Consider the following 17,653-nt stretch of genomic DNA (forward strand, 5'->3'; position numbering starts at 1 on the left):
TTAAGTATCTTAGAAGCACGAAATATTAATATCAAAAGCAATAATCTACATCTCAACACAGAACTAATACTGAGCACGTTTTTACACGATACCATATTTTTATCATCTTATTATCACACGTTTTTTTATACGTTATAGATGTATTTTATTAATATTTTTTTTAAAAAAAACTATACTTTTCTTATCAAAGTATATAGCTCGGATGCTTCAATCTTTTTTTTTTTAACTTTAAGTACTTTTCTTTAATTGTTAACGCCGATAAGTGTAGGAAAAAGTAACTACTTTTAGCGAAATACTAAGCACCTTCAGAAACAGTACTTAAACACAATTTCTGATTTTTACTTCCTTTTACAAAAAAGAAAGCATTGTATTCGCGAAAAAAATTTCACTTAAAAATCGACCTTAATTTCGATTTTGCTCACCCCCGAATGAAAGTTGAGCTTTTTTTTTGACTCGACCACACGTGCATCTGCATATATACTATACCTAAGAATATACATACTATACCTAAGAACGTATAGACGCCCGAAATATCCATTTTGTCGATTCCCGAGTTAATTACAACGAGTTTTCTCATGACGGTCTGTATGTACGTATGTGCGTATGTGCGTCGTATAAATCAAGAACGGTATGTCCTAGGAAGTTGAAATTTGGTACGTAGACTCCTAGTGGGGTCTAGTTGTGCACCTCCCTTTTTGGTTGCATTCGAGTGTTTCTAAAGGAGTCTTTTGCACCTTTTTAGGGGGAAATCATTGCTAATTTCGATGCAAACTCAAGTGGTGTTATAATTTGGCGGACACTTGGCGATTTATCGCCAGTCTTTTGTTCGCCAAGTTTTGTCGCCAACTTGGAGACAAATTTAGCGACTTTTTTTTTCTAAATCTGGTTTCAATTTGGCCACTGCTGTTGATATTTAGAGAGTTAACTATTGAATCACATTAAAATTGCCAATTATGTGGAAATAACATTAAATTGGTGTAAAAGGAAGTCATGTGATGCACACATCAGCTCGTTTTTTCTTAATGTATCAAAGGAAAACTCTTAGAGAACCTACAAGTGCATTTCTGAATACAAAGTGTTCAAGTGTGGAAATTAATAAAAGTTTTAGGGAGCGCAAAACTCTTGTTCGCTAAAAGCGAGTTTTTTTCCCAATAGAATTAACATTGCACCAAACTTTTACTTCTGAACTCGTGTAATAAGTGAGTTTGAACGTATATAGAGACTTAGAGAAAAAGAATAGATCAGAATCTAAACAGATATGTAGTGGTGTTTAGTTTAAAACGACATTTGCATTTTATGGTTAGATTATTGTTAGAAAAGTGGTTCTTGCCTGTACTATGTAAACAACAAACAAGAAACTTAAAAAAGATTTAAATAAGGGATGAGTGATATTAAAAAGAAAAGTGTTTGTGTAAAGTTCACTTGAGTTTACAACGACAGACCTCTTTGACTTCTCATACGAAAAAAAGCTAGTTTGAGAATATTAAAGTGTTACCATCACTGAAATAGCTCCCAACAATAAAATTCGGAAACTACTTCTAAACATTAGCTGGAGACTTAAAAAGGAAAAGGAAAAAAACATCTTGTCTGAGACCCACGTACTTCCGGGTCAGCAATGTCGAAGAAGTGCCATTACTTACGTTCTCCCCAGTAAGGAGTAAGTACAGAAGAAAATAATCACTTCATTGCAATGTGGAACGAGCACTGCAGTGTGACCAAGGCTAATAGATCAGTAACATTACAACTGAAGAGGAAATGTTTGTTTTTCAAAGCAAAAGACCCTTAACTACTAAATGAAATTCAAGTTCAGTTGCGGAATATTCCATAGCAAATAGAGATTTTTGGCAAACACACGTAGAATTAATAAAATTAAATTATTTTAGGTGTTGTAAAAGTTTGTGTAGTTTTTAATAAGAGGTATTCATATAACGGAAAATAAAAATTCGCAATACTAACTAAAGAGTAAATATTTGATGAAAGAAACCGCAGGGAATAGCAATTGATATATGGCTTCGTTTATTTACTAATAATTTTTTAATCCAAGTTTTAAAATATGTTTTGTCAAATTTTTATCTAGCATAATATATTTTCAAGTGTTTCTATATGCAACTTTTCTATCAGCTTTTGAAAAAAAAATAAGTCAATTTTTTCCATTGAATTTTTAGAAAATTTTAAATAGATTTTTCACACGTGCATTTGCTTTCGCTAAAAAGCAGCCTCCATGAAATTTAATATTTATTACAGCAGCGTATTTCTCGTTTTAAAGATTTATTGTGATAACGGTTTTAAAGAAAGAATTTTTTTTTCATTGAAAGGAAATCATCAAATTACTAAGCAAGTATTTTAACACCTTGCGCAGTTGTCAGTTTACCAATTCCAACGCTAAGTCATTTTCCAAGCTGATCTTCATATATTTTTTACTTATGTCCTTCATATCGTGTTTTTGAAAGGGTAAAAACCGAATAAAAACCCCCTTTCACGTTTGGAAAAAAAATGTATTAAATTAGGTATTTGTCCCCAAAAATGTAAGTACAATTTGTATGCAGTAACTGCTTACAAAAAAAATACACGATAAAAACTAAAAATATACATTTTGGCTTGGTTTTTAATGGCTGTTACATAAAAACTAGTTTTGTTTGCAGCTTTCCTTTTAACAAGTTCACCAACATAAAAATTATTTCTCTGATACTTAATTTCATTAAAAATAGTTATACACCTTCTTCCACCAAAACTATGCCAATTTATAATCTTTAAATTTATGTCGCTGATTTTTTTTTATTTTTATTTTTTTTTTTTTTTTTTGAAAATGTATTTAATAAAAGTCATCAAAAGTATTCTTAAAAATATACTGAAGTAACTATTCAAAATTTATTGATAATTAATCCCTTTCGAAATATTTTCTGGTTTTTCATGTTATTTTTGAAATTTTAAGTCAAAATTGATTTAGCCATTGAAAAACACATTTCGGCATTTTATTTTGCGATTTCGTTTTTTTAAATTATGCAGGATTTTAGCGAAACACGCATGTTAAAAAGAAATTTTATCACAAAAACACTGTAGGGAATTTTAAGGTCTTTTGTTCGTTACGAAAATATTTTTACAAAAAATGTGGTTAATGGAGCGTGGATCAAATTGTTAAAATACTTTGAGTTCTTCACATATTTAGAAAATATTCATGTTTTCCTATGTTATAGAAGCTAAAATGGCACAAAAAATATATTTTAGTCAAACAAAGAATGTAAGCGAACAAATTATCATAGATTTTTCAAAGTCTAATACAAATAATCAATATTTATTAAATATTAGAATTAAAAAGAAATAAGAACTAGTTTTTTTAAAATAAAGTTTTAAAGTGTAATGGAAAATATTTAATATTAATATCTACTACTGATCTAAAACTCTTAAATTTTAGAAGCTCATTAAGCTAACATTTAAGTTTCAAATCAGAGATCTGCCGTAGGCAGGTAAACGGCAGTATCTGCAGAAATGATTTTTCAAGATATTTGAAGAAATGTGTGTTGGATTCAATACTAAACAAAAAGGAGGTTTTGGAATTAGACGTTTCTTTCGCACCTTTTTTTTCAGCGGGAACCAAATAAACAAGCTTGTACAATAAAGCTAATGCACAACACGTGACAAAAATGCAAAAAAAAGGAAAAATTAATTTGAATTCTGAAATTTTGAATTCAAATTATGTTTTTCGCAATCACGAGTTGCGACAGGACCCTACTCGATGGTTACTACCCTACTGACTTGTTTCTAGACACGGCTCCTGTTCTCGAAGCCTGCCCCTCCTCTTGAACGGAGACGTGTATATTAGTTTGTGTATATGTACGTGTAGGCTTTTGTGCGTGCGTAGACTTGTGTGTATGTACGTTGGCATGTGTGTATGTGTCTAAAGGCACGAGTGAGTATGTGTGTGAGTGCGTATGTGCACTGTAAAAACGATTCAGAAACGTTCCTGGAAAATAATAGGCAGCTGATGTGCCCAATTTCTGCCAGTAACATATCTCGCAAAAACCAGGAACGTTTTCGCTATAATTCAGTAACCTTCCTGAAAAATCTAGATAACTTCCTGTTTAAAGTCAGTCGTGTCTCTGTAACTTCAGAGTAATCTCAAGTAGGGACAACATAACAGCTTGGCACCTTCCTGATTTATCAAGACAGTTCCATAAGTAATAGTGCAAACATGGCCAAAGCTAAGCAAAAATTGCAAGTAAGTACCGAGAATTTTTCTCCCCTGTAATTCTTGCAAAACTACGTAGTCCATACTTATTCACTCCCTTTGGAAGTTTAATCAGCATGGATGAGCTGTAGTCGAACTGAAGCCGATACATTTTATAAATACTCTCAGTTAATCTTTAAACTGGAAGCAAAAATTATTTTTTACATCAGAGAGAAGTCTGCATTCGGACAACTTGTAGCAATTCAGGAAACTTTTTGAAAATGATACTGGATATTTCCAGGAAGTGGATAAAAATCGTTAAAATCCCGAAACGGTACACGGAAATACTCAGCAACGTTTCGGAATTTTTTTACAGTGTGTATGAGCGTGCATGTGTGTAGGACATGGACGCCACCAACCAGGAGCGGCTACCGGGGGACGGAGTCAAGCCTGCAGGTGACGGTGGGGGTTGAAAAAGGCACGGGACATCAAAGACGGTCAAATGAGAACAATAAGCAATCGTGATTGCATTAAAAAAATGAAAATTTTGCAGTTTATGCCCTTTACCTGCCCACGGCAGAGTTGCTTACTTTAGCCTAATTAACACATAGTTATAATTCACAATGCACCAGTTTCTGTAGCTAGCATTAAATAATAACCAATATATAAGAAAAACATATTCCTGGACACATTTTAAGCCGAAGATGAACAGACTATATAAGCATAGTTTATTATAAAAGTCTGTAAAGAACAACCGAATTAATAATGTTATTGCTGTTATTACAAAACGTATTGATGTTAATTCAGAGCAACGTGTCAGAAGTGTGCATGGAGATCAGGCATATAGTAATAAACAAGAATCATATAGGGACATAGGGTCGCATGGGCAATCCAGACATGCCACATGGGCACAAAGATTGACACAGGAAAACGCAAAAACCGTCAGAGAGAATGGAATTTTATTACAGAAATTGAAGTTTACATAACGTGATACGTTTACAAGAATATTTCAAGTACCAATTGCTCTCAACTGACGCTTTCCGTCGCTTCATCCTCGCCAGCTATCTTCCCGACATTCGGCGCCCTCTTGCGCATGCGACTCTATGTTCCTATATGATCTTTGTTTATTACTATATGCCTGACCTCCATGCACATTTCTGACACGTTGTTCCGAATCACCTTGAATATGTGTTTTTTTCCTCTCATTTATAATTATTCAGGATGTTTGCGCAGTATACCATTAAACGAACTAAAGTTGCAGAGCAAGCCAGCTATAGCACTAAATAAGGACTTCCATTCAAGTCGAGTATTTTTGATGGTCATCAATTTAAGAATATAATAACATTTAAGTAAAACCTATTCATGTCGCATGATGTAACCTACTAAAAATCTATCAAATTTCTAGACATTTTTAAATCTCTTTTATGATACAAAAGTTGAAGTAGAGCTTAATATTTAATGCCTGTAACACACACTGTAGCAAACGAGCTTACATATTCTGGATCCAAATGTTAACGTTGAACATAAATGATCTTGTTTTGTAGTTGAAGCATTTCTGTAGTATTTTAAAGTTTATCATTTCTTTGAAATATTCTCATTAGATTTTCTTTCTAGTTCATTTTAAAAGATTTTTCTGTTTCCGGAAAATTTGATAACTAAAAATCTACAGATTTTGTTTGTTCTAATTTTCGTTATCCGCCTTTAAGTCGCGAGTTGGTTTTCAGGGAGACGAGAAAAAATATAAATTTTCCCAAATGCTCAAACGCAATTTCCAAAATTTAATAAATGTGAAGCACTTTACTTACACTGAAATTCAATACCATTAGCATTTTTATGTATAAGTTTATAAACTGACTTAAAAATGGCTGAAAAAAGAGAATCATAAAAATAAAGTGTAAAATACTATATTACTTGGTAGACAGACCAAAAATGGGTAAACAAACGAGTGATTTTTGTTATATAGTTACTAGCCAAAGCACCTAATTTGACAGGTAAGTCAAATTTGTATGGAGGAGAGCGGAATGAGTTTTAATATTTCTTTAATATTTCGCGCTTCTTCTTATTAATGCAAAATAATTATTTTAGAAAAAAGCTGAATGTAAACGTTCTTGCTAAGTATCATGAATTTCTTTCTTGATTTTATCATCTTGTTGAAATATTATGTCATCAGCTGCAAAAAGGAATTGTCCTACATTAAATTAGAAATTTGAAAAAGTACGACGCAAGTAGCATGTTCACAAGAATGGATAAACTGTCTATTAGAGATTGAAGAAATAGCCACTCACATGATCAACACAAGCCAAAACTGTTTGCTCTATAAACAAACCACCTCATTTTCACCGAATCCTTACCGTTTAGCAAGAATCCTTAGGGTTACTATACAGCACGGGACTGGAGGTAGGTTCATTCCCATGACCCATTAATGTCTCCCCTATTCCGAGGATCGAGCTCACTTCGTTTTGATGAGAGACAGCCTCCATTTAACTAACTAGAACTTTACCTACTCAAAGAAGAAATCCCCCACATAGAAATCCGCTACCTCAAGTGTTGTAAGTATTCATCTACAGTGACTGGAAAAAAAAAATAGACTTCGTAGTAGTTTATCTAAATAGCTTTCAAATACAAAACAAAAGTACATTTTTAAAAAAGAAAAAGTAGTAACCTAAATAAGTTTTAAACAATAAACCACAGCCGATTCAATACCTGTAGTTGCAAAGTACTTATTGTAATCTGGAATTAATTGTTAAAAGTATCATTTAATGTGCCTTTTTTGGATTGGCAGTGCTTCTAAAACTGCACAATTTAGTTATTGGATGAGATGTATGTGCAACCAAAGCTTCCAAGTAAAATTTTAAACGTTTCAGATTTTAAATTTAAAGAAAAACCTTATTTAACTTATTGTTTGCAAATTGCAAAAAAATGTCATAATTAAAGTAATATGTGTCTAGATTATTTTCATACTTGAAATTATAGTTGTACTCTTGAAAATAATACTTTTGAAATAAAAATGAATGTAATGTACAAATTTAAATATTTGACTATAAAGTTATTTGACGTAATAAATTCTGCCTTTGAAATCTGCGAAAGCCAAAAATCCACACAGCTACTTTTCTCAAGTTGTGCAGAGTTTTGTAATCCTAGCCTGAAAATGATTAAAGAGAAAAACTACAGTACGCTTTTATTAAGGCACGTCTACGTATTCTTTTCCATTTTAATTTGTTTTTAAACAATATAAACGAAGTGTGACACATTTTTACATTGTTTTTTCTCTTGGACCGAATAATTTAGTAATTACATACACTTAACGGCATATGAATGAATTTAATTCTCAGGAAATAATGTGTGGTTGGAATGCTTAATGCGATACAAAGAAAAGTGGATTAAGTCAACAATTTTTCCACACTAACAAGTGATAATTTGCTAGAAATGAACAAAGATCAGCATTATGTTTACAAATTTAAACAAAGCTTTTGGAACTGGAATGCATTCAAATTACTTCCGAAGTACGTTTGCACAATTTCCTCTTCCAAAAAGTATAACTTTCTAGTTTATTTGAGCGTCTTTACTATAATGTATAGTTTCCAGACATCATACTTTTAGAAAAATGTTACTACACTCATAAGGCGAATGAGGCGCAGTTCGTATGTGACTTTATCTCTCGAATTCATTTCTTGTCTATCACATTTTTTAACATGAAAGCAAAGTTTTAAATTGCAATTATTCGTTAGATTACTTTCCTTACCTTTACTTTCCGTTAGATTACTTCCAAAGAAGCAGTTGCATTTCATATTTTACTTTTTTTTTTTTTTTTGGTATTTAAATTTGTACATTACATTCATTTTTTTTTTCAACGTATTTGGAAATTGCTTCACAGAAACTAACGTCTTAACTCCTCTCATATTTATGCATAGTTTAGAGTGTCATGTATAAAAATGAGCAAAAGCAACTTTTATATCTACTTGAAGTACATCATTTCATTAAAAATATTAACGGTAAAATTGCAGTGTTAAAAAATCTCTAGATGAAGCATATTTTTTATTTGTAAAAAGTTAAAAGATTGATCTCTAGGGCTTGGTTTTTTAATGCAATGCCTACAGCGTTTTCTTGTTCTGTAAGTTGTCCTTCTATGTTATTTTTGTACAGATACATCTGTTTTTATTTTACGGCAAACATTTTTATATTAATGATAAATTCGTGAAGTCTTTACATTTTGCTCTATCTATTGCACAAATTGGAACAGCAACCTTGTTAAACTGATACAGAATCATTTGAAATAATTTTCACTTAAATATTATCCTTTTTCAAAAGGTAATGAAAGTCCTTTTGAAATTATTTTAAATAATCTAGTTTTAATGACCAAATAAACAAAACTACTTATTTTTTCAGTGTTTTAGTTCCTTGCAATATAGAAAATGCTCTTAGTAAAAAAATATATTGCATTGAAAGTCTACATTTAATGAATATGCACATGAAACCATTTTTAATCGGAAAAAAAGTTTCATAGATCTCGGTTTTAAGGGGAAAAGCTGCTATTATTCCCATTAAATATTCATTTTTTTTAGATAAATGAAAGGGCAAGAACGAATTTTCGAGGCAAACATTACGTGATTGAAATTATATTAGTCACTTGCTTCTACCTAATGGAATTGTTCGAAACACAACACAAAACGGAAGCTAATTTAAATGTAGCATAGTGTTGATAATATTCCCCCCACATTTTCTAACTTTAAAGCCAACTGACAATGCAGCCGATAATAGAGAGCTTAAACTCTCCCAATATTCCAATAATAATCCCGTTCAGGCTCATAAGAGTTTCTCTAGAAGCATTATCTATTGAGTTATAAATGACAGCATTTCTCTTTGGGATTGCTCGTATTTCATTTATACCATACGAACTGACCAAGCTAGATGAGGAAGTATTGTGTAGGAAAGGTTCTCAGCTGCTAATTTTTACCCGTAGATTATTACGTGAACCGAAATGTTTCCTGATTATACCCATCATCAGCCTCACAATTGCCATATTTTTGATGATGTATGGTTAGTGGTAGGAATTGCCATGTTTCATCTATTAATGAATGAGTTGTATATACTTCGTATTGCTAAATATTGAGTACTGGCATTTGAGAGAATATACAGTTACTATTTGCAAATCCTAAACGTGAAAATAGATATTAGAGTATTTAAACGAGTTACGTATACAGTGAAATTCCGTTACAACGAATATCAATAGAACGAAATTTTCGTTTGTACGAAATCCATATTCAGTTCTATTTTAATTGCCATTAACAAAACACATACCATTACAATGCTTAAAGTCCATTGCAACAAAACTCCCGTTTGCGGTCTCTTGAAGTCCGTTGTAAAGAATTAAACTTTATATATGTACGATGAAACGTGAATCTTTTTTCTTTACGATTGAATTTTAATTTTAAACTTTGAACATCTTATGTATCACTCAACCCTTAATGCTGTCTATCTGTGCCTGTTATGTTGTTTTTTTTTTTTATTATTATCTCAAAAACTTTGAATAGTAATGGAAAATTTTTTGTCTAAAATAATTGTATGCTTAAGTTGCATCACAAACCCACCTCCAAAATTTCCTTATAAAAGCACAGTTTCCGAACATTTTGAATTTTATAATTTTCCTCTCACTGTGCCCTCCCCTCCCCAACCACCTAGTGCAAAAATGACTATAAAATGTAATCAAGTAACGTTTTCTAAACGCAAACAGACCAACAAAAAAACCAAACAAAAAAACCTAATATAAAGTAACCATATATGAGTTTTTGACCTCAAAATTAACGCCTCCAGAGTACCTTTGAAAGACGTTTTTGAAACGTGGCATTGTTGCTTGGGTAAAACTATCGGCGAATGCTAGTGTTTTTACTTAAGGAAAATTCCAGTATAAATGGTATCATCGTACAACTTCAAAAACAATAAAATATAGTTTTCAGTCTGATATATATTTTGTTTTCAGGGGTTAGACAACATAATATAAGCTCTTAACAGTTTGCAAGAATAAGGAATAACTAAAAAACTGCTCAGCGGATATGATTTTATCTTTAGAAAAACATTAGAAAAACATTAAAATTGTTCTTGAGAATTTAGGCATCAACCAGAACAACAATATTAACATTTCTCTGAAGAATGCAAATATTTTTCATAGATTCTTGCGTATAATTGGAAATGTTTCCAAAACGGTTTTTTTCTACAATCTGCGAGAGAGCGTGAAAAAAATCCGATGTAGAAAATGAAGTCGAAATATTTTTCCAACTAAATGTCGTCTGCTTTTTTTTATCCGTTTTAATGGAATCGTATATTCATACATAAAAGTAAAATGTAACTATTAAGTGCTATTTGTTCAATTTTAGAAAACTGTGCTCTATAACCTTTTTTCGGGAATTTTTCTCTTACAATTTTGAATTTATGCTATAAAGGGTTTTTTACTTTTAAAAATTTTGCAATACTGCTGCTAATTTCTGTTGGCAACAAAATTTATCTTTTAATAAGATTTGTATAGCTAAATTAAAACATTTTTGATAGCGCTTTACATACACTGGCTTGTTTAATAGTAAATATTCCATATCAGAATGTTGTTATTTCCTTAGAAATGGTTACATTTTGCTAATTCCAGAATAAATGGTCGAATTCGTTTCTCGTTTAGTGTTTATTTGGCTCTTCTTCTGATTTTTCATTGATTGCTATTTATGTTTTCAGCTTGAATTTTAAATATTTTAATTCCCTATTGTTGTACTGATTTACGAGTTTGACTAAAAAAAGCTTGCGAACTTTTTATTTGTTTATAAATGCATTTATTTATTTTATTTTATTTATTTATTTTTTTTTTCATCCTGACAAAGATAACATTTTAACTTAAAGGGACAAATGCGACACCATACATTAACGAACAGTTGACGGCAACTTGATGTATCTTGACAATTTGATATCGAACATTCAATGCAAATCCAGTGACGAGCAAATATGGACCCATATGATCATGAGTCCATATTTGCTCGTCACTGTGACCATGTTTTTGCTTTCTGTGTACATAAATAAGTAAGTTTGATCACCGTAGATGTCAAATTCTTATTTATTCTAAAGTTACCCGATTAAAATAAAATATTATTGTACTCATGGCAGAAATTGTCTGTATGTGTGTAGTGTGTATAATATAGTGGGATGACTGGCGACGAGTAAATAATTCAGTTCTTTTTTTCTTGTATTTCTTTCCAGAAAATTCAACGTATTAAATTTTTTTCACCATTTTCAGGAAATGTGATGACTTGATTCCAATATTATTGAACAACATTTTCTAAACTACTTAGTTAAAAGTACGTATACCATCTTTGGAACAAAAAGCTTTGTACAGAAGTGGAACATTCATACTGTTCGGCTAGAAAAACTATTCACGTTGAGGGGATCACTGTTCTGGGTTTTTCCTATCAGAAAATCACTAACCCTCTTCATGCTTAAGTGCTATGCACTTTGGAGATTCCTGGATGTAGGGTAGACCATAGCATGTTTACAAGGATTTTTTTCAATGAATTTTCTAATTTTTATGTTTTAATCTAGAAAATTTTAAACATTGTGGTTTTATGAAGCAGTTAATGAAGTCAAAATTTGTACATTCAGTTGTTGCTCAGCTTGTGTTTTTAGTCATAAAAAAATGTTTTTTGAGACCAAGCCGGTTGCGCAAACTTGCCCCGAATACGGGGCAAGTTTACACATCGAGTGGGGCACGTTTACGCATATTAAAAAGGATACCAAGGAGTAAGTGTAATAGATATTTAACCAAATTTAAATGTATTATGCCTCTTAAAACAATTTAAAAATAAGAAAATCACAAATATTTAATGAAAGAACATTTTATAGGGTAAAGTAAAATCATAAGACTTACTGCTAATTAAAATAGAAACTATTTAGTCATCTTCTTCATCACTGTTAGGATTTTACTAACAAAAATAAAGTATTTCTTTTCGCATACTTGTCATGGGACTTCGTTTTAACATCCAAGACATTAAACTCTGTTTTGTCCTTTTTTCGATTGGTAGTGTGCTTTCAAACAATAGATACAAGCACAATTTTCTACTTCGTAAACAGAATCGTTCCCTAATTTCCTTTTTACAGAGTGCTTACTAACTTTCTCCCTGTCACAGGTTCTGGTTTCATACTGTTTTCTTTGATGTCTTCTATTTCTGTTTCAATAGAAACTTGTAAATTTTAAAGTAATTTCTCCTCTTTGTTTTGTTCTGACTATTATGTTTTTTTCTCTTTGCAGCTTCTAACTGCGCTTGTCTAAGGGCTTCTTTAATCGAAGTATCAGCTAGGATTGTGGGTATACCCTATTTATTTTTCTTTTCCTTTTTCGTGGTTCCTAAGCTTTGGTGGTACTTTTTCAAATGATATCAGTTGGGTTAATGCATATGTGACGATGTGGAAGTTCTACTGAGAGAAATACTTGGATTATTGATAAGCCATTCATTATTTTGACATTTAACGTGGTTCTGTTAGTGTTTTGAACGTAATGTCTTATCATCTTTCAAATAAAGAAAATGTATTATGGGCTAAATAGTGTATAAAATTAAAGCTGAACATGCATTAAGACAACACTATATGATTGTAAGCAATAAGATACGAATCTGTTACTTTATTAAAAATTAAAGGTGATTTTCAAAACTTAATGACCTGAAAATAGTAAAGGTTTGCGACAGTACAGAGCAAAAACAGCGTCCTTGGTCCGCTTAGAAGCAAGACAGAGTTAAGACACAGTAAGAACGTGCGAAAATGTGCCCCGTCGCCAAGTTTGGATTTAATTTTAACGTGCAACAAAATTTAATAACTTTCCGGTTCATACAAGTACAGTTCTCAAAAAAGGATAAAACTGCTAATCTAAAAGGATATCTGCTAATTTTTATATATTTATTCCTTCTTACCTAAGTATTATTTATTCACAATAAACTTCAAAACGTTCAACACAAAATTTACTCAACTTGGTAAAAAACAGATTTTCTTATCTGGCTGCTTAACAGAAGCTCAACTGATGCTCAAAAACTTGTGAGAATAGTTGATAGGGAGCAGCATCAATCTGGTATTACTGCTGGCTCTCCAGTTATAACTCGTTTTGGAAAAAGGGTACTGCGTAAACGTACCCAATGTGCAAACGTGCCCCGGTCTACCCTACACTCCCACCAGCGCCACATCTTTCAGCGTTGTAACAGTCTGAGGACAACCAGTTTTTTTTTTTTTTGAGCAATCACGATTGCTTATTGTTCTCATTTGACTGTTTTTGGTGTCCGTGCCTTTTTCAACTTGGACCAGAAGCCTTTGCAGCACCACCGCCCACCGTCCTCTGCTGCCGGCACGGCGCGGCAGCTCCGGTTTTGAGCTATCCGCTTCTCCTGGTTGGAGGCGTCCATGTCCTACACACACGCACGTTCACACACACACATACACACACACGACTTCACACACATACACTTACACACACCTACGTGCATACACACAGGTCTACCCACACACACAACTATGCACAAGTAACCGCCCAGGAGGAGAGGCAGGCTTGGGGGGGACAGGAGCCGTTTCTAGAAACAATAACTCCAATGAGTAGGGTCCTGTCTCAGTTCGTGATTGCGAAAAACATAATTTGAATTCAAAATTTCAGAATTCAAATTATTATTTTTTTTTTTTTTTTTTGCAGTGCAGTATATGTGGCTCTAAAGTTTGATACCCAAACATCAGTCTTTTTAGTCTGAAGCGGGATCATGTTCGCCACATTAGAACCGATCGTAAAACTCCCGCTGAGTAGTAATCACAAAACCACAACTTCGAATATGTTAATCTAAAACATATCATATGACTTTGCTTATCGCACCACGCCATTGCTAGTACTACACAAATGGCACATACACCGTATTCTACTACCTTATCCTCACCACAACCTCCTGAAATAAGAGACCAACTGTTCTGTAACTTTTGACTCATAAAAGGTATAATTCAGCTGACATTTTAAAAGTTAAATCACCCGATAAAGAAACAGCAACAAATTGGAGAAACCAAAAAAGATTGTTTATTATCCTAACTGTAAATATCTGGGAAAAAACTGTTAGGATTAGAAGTTAGTTTAAATTAAGTGCAGGTATTTGTGAAATATTTTATACTACCTGCGTTACCCGGCGTTACATGGTCTACCTCAAAAATAAAAGTTATGTCAGATGACGTGGGTTCAGCAACCAGTGTTAAATAAAAGAAAATAAATAGTGAAATGTTGCCATAAGTCGGAATAATGGCATCAGTTCAAAAAATCCCCGTTAAATTTTGAACTTTAGTCATTAAAAGTTTTCATTTGAATGAGAGAATTTCGTAAATAAAGTTTACACTCCTCTAAAAATTAAAATGCTCGAATGAATAAGGAGAAATGTTTTTCAATAAGTGAGGAGTAATTTTTCAATCCGCTGATAATTTGCGTAAGGAAAAAGTTGGTCTTGCCTCGCGAAAATTTCGAAATTCGGTCACTGTAACCGGAACAGTGAACACTGCTTTGTTGGGTTGCCTTTGGTGGTTAAAACCACCGCATGTTGAGAGCATACCTTCAAGAGAACCATATCTAAAATTTTGGACCGATTGGTTCAGCGGATAGGTTTCTAGGGCTTCGTGTATAAGAGACGTTACTTTTGGAACACTCCGTGCATTCGAAATGACAAATTAATGTTTCTTATATGCATTATAAATTTGGCTTATGTTTTTTTTCTCTGAAAATTGAGTATTTTAAAGTTGCAAACTCTTTTTGAATATAGAGTAAGAGTTGCATACCTACTCAGGAAACGTCATCCAAAACTCAGACGTGTTGTTTTGCTTTTGTTTTTTTTTAGTGATTAACAAAATAGCACAAGTATAACAATATTTTCTATTAACATTATAAAAATATTTTGGTGTCTGGATCTATTTTTTTCATGTGTACTTATTGAAATAATTTGAACGTCATTAATTGCGAAGTTAAAACTCAAATTCCTTATGATAAATTGAAAATGGTATTTAAAAACAATCATCAAATCCATCTTTAGTTTCTCAATTTTACTTCAATCTTTATGATTTTTAGCTTTGATAAAATACTGGAACATATTTCTTTTTTATTACCTAAGCACTGTTATTAGTTTTAAGAAAAGGATAAATTTTTTGTTACAAACAGATATATGTATTTTTCTTTGCTCTTGTCATAGTGTTAGTAAGCTCTGGAACGAGCGCTCTGAGCTGAAGTTAAGCATTGATAGCTGTAAACCCTCCATGATACATAATAAACACATAGCTGTGACAGAAATTTCCGTACAGTTTGTAAGCAAATTTAATATTTACGTAGTTCAAGGGATTCAGTTGCCTCTCTTGATGATCAGTTCTATCTTCTAACATGTTTAGTGAATGTAATTATGTCTTATCATCGTCTAATGTGTCTCACACATGCTCTGTGAGCACTAAGTTAGTATAATTAGACGGTGCTATCAGAACAAGGGGACGTTTCTGATTAATTGGGAGCTGCGAAATACATAATAATAACTGTCTTTTATGTGCTTGGAATCGCCTAAATACAATGAATTAAATTATCCGAGATATTCAGTCTAGTTATGATATTTTCGTGTTATCCATCTATGGCCAAATTATATCACTACTGCAACGGATTTTTACAAATGAAAAGTATTACGGGACATATGAAAACCTTAACCTATAGCTAGAGATTTAAAAAATACCAAGTGTAGTAACTGTTTATCACTATTATTTAAATCTATTGTTGTCCTTTTTCACGTTTAGTCGTTAGAGAAAACAAATATTAGTTTTAAGTTCTGATTATTTTCAGTAAACCTTAAAATTCTATCTAGAAATACGCCTTTGTTCCAGATAAATCACAATCTTTTGAAAAGTATACCGCCGAGGACTGGTAAACAATAGTATCTACAAAAATTAGTTTTTGAGATGTTTGAAGAAACGCGTTTTTGATTTCCCACAAACTCTAGATAAAATGTCGTAATTTGGCTTTATTGTGTGCTTTATTTGCAACTGAAATGAAATAGACCAGTTTGTACATTTGTACATTGAAACTAACGTAAAATAGATCACAAAAATGCAAAAAAATAAATAAATATAATAATAATAATAATATAATAAAAACGAAAAATTTGTAGATTATTCTGCCTGTACAGGGCAGTACAGGGTATGTCATGCCAGGATGTTATTTCATATTTTTAGTAAATATTGTCTGATTTCTGTTTTGCCAAGTATATTCCCTTACTAATCACAAATTTGTTTGAAAGGAAAAAAAAAATGAAATTTAAAACATTCTCAAGAACTGCGGAAAGATGACCACTACAAGCAGCTGCATATGCAATCAATGAAATTCCGCAGTATGTTGGTAATCAATGGTCATTCTAAAAGTAAGATATAGGTAAACATTTGTGACTTAGTTTGTATTTAAAAACTATAAGAAAACCAAATCTTATTCAAAACTCAAAGCCAACACAAAACCAATTTGCATAATGATTTATCAAGCTAATCTGTACGAAAACAAATCAATGCGTCAGCACTTCTTTGTTGCACAGTAAAGAGCTTTTCTAACGTTTTGGTTAAAGATAAATGTACGGCAAAGTGAGCTTTGAAATTCACGAAACATTTTCCCTGCTTTCATAAAGAATAATTCTTCACATGCTTCTGCTAGAAGAACACCATGTCGCATCTCGGCAAGGAAGGTGACTCAACTAAAAAAACAGCATTGGGGAAAATAAAGGTTTTACGCAACAGTAGTTGAATCGATTGAGTCTCAAATATTACAATACGTGCGAAAAATATTAATGTTATGTTTACTGGTTAGTTTTTGTAGTCTTCATTAATAATTCATGCTTAAAGTTCGAAAATATTTCTTCTACATTATGAAAATTTAATGATGTATTACTATCGATTATATCGGTTTTGCCACCATGCACCAGTTATGTAAGCTTACTTTGTGGGATTTTTGTGGCAAGAAAGAGCATTAAATTTAGATTTTAAATCAATTACTATTACGTTTGTCCCAAATTTTTAGTTATGTCACTTTCTTTGCCTACGTGCGATATGTTCACATCATGAAAAATTTATTACAATTCCAACGAAAGCTAACGTATGCTGAAAATCATTATTATATTTACTTCCATTTACATCTTGGTCAAAAAATTATTCTGGGAGGTATACGGCGCTATCTGCAGAATTGAGTTTTCGAATAATTTTAAGAAACGCGTTTTAGATTCAATACTAACAATATTAAACTGTTTTCAATTCAACGCTTTTTCGCGCTTTTTTCCAGCAGAAACCCAATAAGCAAGCTTGTACAATAAAGCTAATGTACAATAGATGACAAAAATTTTTAAAAAATTGAAAAATTAAAAATTTTCAGTTATTGCTCTTTACCTGCTCACAGCAGCATTTACTCCTATTACATTTATACTGAATAATGCTTAAAAAACCAAGTAA

This window comes from Uloborus diversus, chromosome 3, assembly GCF_026930045.1.
Source record: "Uloborus diversus isolate 005 chromosome 3, Udiv.v.3.1, whole genome shotgun sequence".
In the NCBI taxonomy this organism is placed as follows: domain Eukaryota; kingdom Metazoa; phylum Arthropoda; class Arachnida; order Araneae; family Uloboridae; genus Uloborus; species Uloborus diversus.